Here is a 6,944-nt window from a genome sequence, read left to right on the forward strand (position 1 = left end):
TGTTATATTTAATATTTTTTATTTTAAATTTTACCACTTTAAACTTTGGGTGATTTATGTCTTTTGATTGGACTCTGACAAATACAGAACTGGTGCTAGGAAGGGTTCTGGGAGACAGACCCACACAGATGGGATTTGGGCATAGGTTTGGTTATCCAAAGGGCAGCATTGAGCTCCTTGTCAATGGGAAATGGGATGCTGGCGAATTTTAGGAAGTAACCTCATAATGTTTCAAGCTACCACTTACTGTTGATTGTGATGAAATGCCAGCTGAGACATATGCCTTGGGAGCTAAGTGGCTTCTGTACTTGACCACTATGAAGACTGATGTGGAAAGGGTTCTTTTGGATGCACTTGAGCAGGGGTGCCCAATCCCTGAATTACAGTCCTATACTTGGCCACACAGCAGGAAATGAGCAGCAGGTGGTTGAGCAAAGCTTCATCTGTATTTACAGCCACTCCCCACCTTGCTGCCTGATCTCCAGCTCCTTTCAGGTCAGTGGCAGTGTTAGATTCTCATAGGAGCAGGAACCCTATTGTGTAACTGTGCATGCAAGGGTTCTACCTTGCTCTGTCCTTATGAGAATCTAATCCCTGATAATCTGTCACTATCTTCCATAACCCCCAGATGGGACCGTCTAGTTGCAGGAAAACAAACAAGCTCTGGACTCCCACTGATTGTACATTATGGCAAGTTATATAATTTTTATTATATACTACAATGTAATAATAACAAAGTGCACAGTAAATGTAATGTGCTTCAAATATCCCAAAACTGATGCCCTGCCCCCAGTCTGTGGACAAATTGTCTTCTATAATATTTGTCCCTGGTGCCAAAAAAAATGGGGACTGCTGCACTTGAACACTCACAGGGAGAAAAATACAAAGCTCAAGTCTTAGCATAAGTCATGGTCTAAAATCCAGAGAGTTTCCCTGATAGCCCAAATGCAATTCCTTATTTCTTGTATCTACAGTGCTTATATTATTGAAAATCAAATACAAACTTAAATGTGTGAATTGCTGAATTACAATGACAGTTGAATTCACTATGTCACCATAGTTCTCATAAGAACATTGGAGCACTAATAGGTGAAGAATGGGATTTTTTTTCTTTTTGAGACAGTCTCCCTCTGTTGCCCAGGCTGGAGCAGAGTGGTGCGATCTTGACTCACTGCAGTCTCAACCTCTTGGGCTTAAGCTATCCTCCTGCCTCAGCTTCTGGGGTAGCTGAGGTACGACCACAGGTATGAGCCACCACACCCCAACTAATATTTTGTGTTTTGGTAGAGATGTGGTTTTATCATTGCTCAGGCTGGTCTCAAACACCTGGGCTCAAGCCATCTGCCTACCTTGGACTTCTAAAGTTTTGAAATTATAGGCAGAAACCACCATGCCTGGCTCTATTTTCTTTTACACTGGTTTATTGTGAAGGCCTCCAGTTGTCTTCCTGACTTCTAGGCTTGCTCACTTCAGCCTGTTCACTGAAGCCAGAGGAATTTTTCTAAAAGGCAAATTTGGGTCAAAATGGTTCTGGATTAAAACCTGCTGGTGAGTGCCCATTGCCTTTATGATAAAGTCCAAACTGATTTGGGCATAGGGCCTGGTAAGAGCTGGCCTCAGTTCACCTTCCCAGTTTTATTCTGCATCACCCTTTCCATATTCCTACCCTCCAGCCACATGGAATGTCAGTTTCCTTGGGGGACTTTACTAGTCCTTCTTCAGGAAACCCTCCCCTACCCTCATCATCACTCTTTCACTCTCATATTTGCTCATCTTTAGTCTCAGCCAAGATGTCTCACTCCATTCTGTGTGATGTGACAAGAAGCCCCTTGGGAGCACTTCAGTCCCATTCTGTACTTCTGTCATTGTGCTCATCACAGTCTGGTAAGCGTTAGCGTATGATTCCTATATTAGTCTATTTTGCATCACTATAAGGAAACATATGAGGCTCAGTAGTTTACAAAGAAAAAATGTTGGCCATGCATGGCGGCTCATGCCTCTAATCACAGCACTTTGGGAGGCCAAAGTGGGCAGATCATAAGGACAAGAGATCAAGACCATCCTGGCCAACATGGTGAAACCCCATCTCTACTAAAATTACAAAAATTAGCTGGGCTTGGTGGTGTGTACCTGTAATCCCAGCTACTCAGGAGGATGAGGCAGGAGAATCACTTGAACTCAGGGGTTGGAGGTTGCAGTGAGACTACATTGCTCTACTGCACTCCAGCCTGGATGATAGAGTGAGACTCCATCTCAAAATCATAATCATCATAAGAAACTTAGCCGGGTATGGTGGTACATGCTTGTAATCCCAACTACTTGGAAGGCTGAGGTGAGAAGATCACTTGAGCCCAGGAGATGGAATCTGCAGTGAGTCATAATCACCTCACTGTACTTCAAACCTGTGTAACAGAGGTGAACTCTGTATCAAAAAAAGAAAAAAAAAAGATTCATTGGGGAGAAAAGACTAAACAAGCAAAGGTGTCAGGAGAGTCCTGTGAATGTGAGTCATGTCAGCAGAGTGTAGGGACTACTGGGCAGGAGAGACTTGAAGAACAGGTTGGTGGAGACCAGGTCATTCATCCTAAGCAGCCTGCCCTGTAGCATGTAGATCAAACATCCCATGTTGGCTGCTGGTGACTGAACTGGGCTTCCTGTTTCTGTTTGGTTTGACCATCACAATGTTGAAAAACCTTGAAGTGAATCCCTTGCAGTTCGCTACAGTTCCTCCTGGTCTCTGGCTTTACTCCAGCCTCCTTTCATCATGTAGGTTGTCTGACCCACTGAGACCTGTGTTTGCTCTCCCTGCAGATGGGTGGGTGGGAGGTGAACTAAGGAGGAACATTTAATTATGAGAAGATTTTATATATGTAGAGAAAGATAAATAGACTGGGTGTGGTGGCTAAAGCCTATAATTCCAGCACTTTGGGAGGCCAAGAGAGAAGGATTAGTTTGACCTAGGAGTTCAAGACCAGCCTAGTCCACATAGTGAGACCCCTTCTCTACAAAAATTTTTAAAAATTAGCCAAGCATGGTGGCATGCACCTGTAATCCCAGCTACTTGGGAGACTGAAGTGGGAGGATTGCTTGAGCCCAGGAGTTGAAAGCTACAGTGATCTGTGATATCACCACTGTACTCCAGTCTGGGTGCCAGAGTGAGACCCTATCTCAGAAAAATAAGAAAGAGATAAATAGATCCAGCATTGGCGGGAGTGTGCTTTTGAGTGCTCGTTAGGAAAAAAATATATATTTTAATATTTTTTTCTTTAAATTTTTTATATTCTGGCAAACCATTTCTTCAACAAGGAGAAATTAATCTCACCCAAAGAGCCCTAGGAGCAAGGGCAGACTCAAACTCAGAGGCACTGTAATCACTATGAGCAGCTTCTATCTTCAGACTGCTAAGCTGGCCAGTGCCAGGCTGGGTCCATTTTCTCCTATTTAATTTCTCAAACTGAAAGAGTCCTGCTGGAATCTGAAGTCAAATCTGTAGGTCAGCATTGACTCAGCAGTCTGCTATGTTGTGAGGCCTTATACCAGGATCTATGGAATACAAAATGCAAGAGAAAGCTGGAATAGAGCATCTCCCAGGGAAATGAGAGTCAGAGATACAGCGGTGCCCCATGGAGACAGCCAGCTGTTATTTGGCAGTGAGATCTCCACAGTCTGGAATGTGGCATTCGATATTATTGGTCCCCAAACTCCAGTTTCTAATGTTCCCTGCATAGGTCGGTGTCATAGGGAGTGATTCATCTTAGCAGAACTTCCTGTTTTTTATGGCAGGTGTTCCATTTATTAATTGACAAAGGAGGCATATTTCTTCCCTGGTAACCTGAAGATTTAGGTCGTTTCCCTAGGGACTCCCTTGAAGGTTCTTGGAAAACTAAGTAGAGGATGACGAAAGGCTGTAAACAAGCTTGCTCATCCCTTCCTGTCCTACAAAAAAGCACACCTCTTCTGTAACCAGAAGATCCTTTTCATTAGTCAAGGCTGGACAGACTGAGGGGTATGTGTGTGTGTTTTTTGAGACATGGTCTCACTCTGTCACCTTGGCTGGAGTGCAGTGGTGAGATCAGAGCTCACAGCAGCTTCCACTTCCTGGGTTCAAGCAATCCTCCCACTTAAGCCTCCAGGGTAGCTAGGACTATAGCAATGTGCTGCCATACCCAGCTCATTTTCTAATTTTTTATAGAGATGAGGTTTCACTGTGTTGCCAAGGCTGGTCTTGAACTCCTGGCCTCATGGGATCCTCCTGCCTTAGTCTCCCAGTGGTCTGGGATTATAGGTATGAAGCACCTCACCTGACCTGTGGTGAGTTTTCAACAATGTGATTCCTTTTTTACAGAAGCACCTAAGCTGAGGATTCCCTTGAGAACAAGTACTATCCTGTGGTTTCATGACATTTCTTCCATTTGTGGTTCTTTCCAAGTGAAATTTAAATGACATCTTATCAAGATGGATAAATCCAAGTTTCCAGTGCTGTAATATAGAAAATAGATGGACAAATAAGTCCCACACAACACCCATAGCCCAGGCATGGAGACATCAACACACCTGGGCCCCAGACATCACCTTTCATTGTGAGTAGCTCTGAGATGATATTTCTGGTTGGTAAGTGCCCACTGGCAATAGTTTATATAACAGCAAGAAGAAGGAATAGTCAACAAAACATTTTCTGTTCCCAATTCTAGCATTGATTAGATAATTATTTTATGAAAAATTTTCATATGCCGCAGTTCTGACCATATTCTTAAGAATCGGTGAACAGAAAAATTATATTAAAAAGTCAACCTTCTTTATGACTCTTGCCCAGACTGGAGTGCAGTGGTACAGTTATGGCTCACTGCAGCCTCAACCTCCTGGGCTCAAGCAGTCCTCCTTCCTCAGCCTCACAAGTAGCTGGGACTACAGGTGCTTGTGTGGATTTTGGTATACACAGATATGGGGGAGCTGAAACCAATCCCCCCATATGCCAAGGGACAAATTGTATCTCTTTTGTTTTGTTTTTGAGACAGTCTCGCTCTGTTGCCAGGCTGGAGCGCAATGGCACAATCTTCACTCACTGCAACCTCCATCTCCCTGGGTTTAAGTGATTCTTCTGCCTCAGCCTCCTGAGTGGCTAAGATTACAGGTACCCGCCATCATGCCTAGCTAATTTTTGTATTTTGGTAGAGACAGGGTTTCACCATGTTGGCCAGACTAGTCTTGAAGTCCTGACTTCAAGTGATCCTCTCGCCTCAGCTACCCAAAGTGCTGGGATTACAGGTGTGAGTCACTGTGCTGTGACTTTTTGTTTTTTTTTCGAGATGGAGTTTTGCTTTTTTTCCTTAGGCTGGAGAGCAGTGGTGCACTCTCAGCTCACCACAGCCTCCACCTCCCAGATTCAAGCAGTTCTCCTGCCTCAGCCTCCTGAGTAGCTAGGATTACAGGCACCACCACACCTGGCTAATTTTGTAGTTTTTAGTAGAGACAGGGTTTCTCCATGTTGGTCAGGCTAGTCTCAAACCCCTGACCTCAGGTGATCCACCTGCCTTGGCCTCCCAAAGTGCTGAAATTACAAATGCGAGCCACTGTGCCCAGGCTCTACCTGTTTTTACAATTATACTGTTAAATACATGATGTTCCATGACAGTGGTAAATTTTTAATGACAATTTTTAACTGAGTGGAATTACCATAAAAATGATAAAAGCAGCTAATATTTACTGAGCTGTCACTAAGTGCCTATGAATACCATAGATTTTTTAATTACCCATAACTCTTCCTTATTTTGCTTAACCACTCTATCTTAAATTACTCATGCTTGCTTCAGTAGCACATATACTAAAGTTGGAACAATAGAGAGATTTGCATGACCTCTGTGCAAGAACGACAAGCAAATTTGTGAAGCATTCCATATGTTTTTAAAACAGAAAAATATTACTCCTGGATTTTCACTGTGTCTGTGCATGTGACCTTTTGTTTAGGTTGAATTATATCCAAAGATGATATTTCCAGAAATGAGATCACTGTGAGTCACAGGGCATTAGCATTCTTATTACACTTGATGTAAATTGCCTAGCTTTCGGGTGTGGTGGCTGTCAGCCTATAATTCTAGCACTTTGGGAGGCTGAGGTGTGAGGATTGCTTGATGCCAGGAGTTGGAGGAGTCAGTATAGTGAGTCACTGTATTATTTTTAAAAAATTTCCAAGCTTTACCCTGGTGGAAGGCTTATGTACAATTTAAAATCACTAACAGTAAAAGAAAATGCCCATTTCACGGCACCTTTGCTGGCACAGGGTGTAATAACAAGTTATTCTTTGTTTGATTATTTTTAATAAATAAAAGACCTCATAATACTTTATTTTTGTCGCATTTAATACGTATTTTCTTATGTTAGCTTATTAACTTTCTTTCTTTTTTTTTTTTTCAGACAAAGTGTCATTCTTGTTGCCTAGGCTGGAGTGCAGTGGCACAATCTCTACTCACTGCAACCTCCTTCTCTTAGATTCAAGCCATTCTCTTGCCTCAGTCTCCAGAGTAGCTGGGATTACAGGCATGTGCCACCATACCTGGCTAATTTTGTATTTTCAGTAGAGACAGGGTTTCTCCTGTCTCTGTACCTCAAGTGATCCACCTGAATTAGACTCCCAAAGTGCTGGGATTACAGGCATGAGCTACCATGCCCAGCTAGTTTTATTTCTTTATTGCCCCTCCGCTTTATTTTGAGACCAAGTCTTGCTCTGTAGCCCAGGCTTGAGTATAGTGGTACAGTCTTGACTCACTGCAGCCTTGACCTCCTGGGCTCAGATGATCCTTCCACGTCAGTAACTGGGCAGATGCCACCATGCCTGGCTAATTTTTTTGTAGAGATGAGGTTTTGCTATGTTTCCCAGGCTGGTCTGGAATTCCTGGCCTCAAGCGATCCTCCCATCACCCCCTCCCAAAGTGCTGGTATTATAAGCA

At 43.2% G+C, this 6,944-nt stretch overlaps 1 long non-coding RNA gene and 1 pseudogene across 1 annotated transcript in view; both read left to right on the plus strand.

Annotated features, from left to right (window-relative positions):
- Positions 1-761, plus strand: part of LOC108298620 — a 4,363-nt gene extending 3,602 nt beyond the window's left edge. The window contains exon 3 of the long non-coding RNA XR_001822636.2: positions 629-761. This is a non-coding gene — a long non-coding RNA (uncharacterized LOC108298620). The remainder of the gene's footprint in view (positions 1-628) is intronic.
- Positions 762-5,801: 5,040 nt separating this feature from the next.
- On the plus strand, positions 5,802-5,901 carry LOC119469920 (annotated as a pseudogene).
- Positions 5,902-6,944: the final 1,043 nt, after the last annotated feature.

The sequence above is a fragment of the Cebus imitator genome, unplaced genomic scaffold, assembly GCF_001604975.1.
Source record: "Cebus imitator isolate Cc_AM_T3 unplaced genomic scaffold, Cebus_imitator-1.0 Scaffold1019, whole genome shotgun sequence".
Lineage (NCBI taxonomy): Eukaryota > Metazoa > Chordata > Mammalia > Primates > Cebidae > Cebus > Cebus imitator.